Source organism: Littorina saxatilis, linkage group LG1 (genome assembly GCF_037325665.1).
Source record: "Littorina saxatilis isolate snail1 linkage group LG1, US_GU_Lsax_2.0, whole genome shotgun sequence".
Taxonomy (NCBI): Eukaryota; Metazoa; Mollusca; class Gastropoda; order Littorinimorpha; family Littorinidae; genus Littorina; species Littorina saxatilis.
This window is the reverse complement of record NC_090245.1, coordinates 4,272,250-4,272,450: the sequence shown is the minus strand read 5'-3', so window position 1 is coordinate 4,272,450 and position 201 is coordinate 4,272,250.

Sequence of the window (201 nt, the reverse complement as noted above, 5' to 3'; positions counted from 1 at the left end):
CCTCTTCCTACTGTTCCGAAATCGAATGCGATAAAATCGTTATCGTTAGATTTGACTGTGATATCAACATTTATCAGTCTGAATGTCTCGAAAGGCTGAATCATATCAGATCTCGGCTTACGCCTCGATCTGTTATGATTTCAGCTTTCTCGACATTCAGACTGATAAAATAATGTTGATATCACAGTCAAATCTAACGAT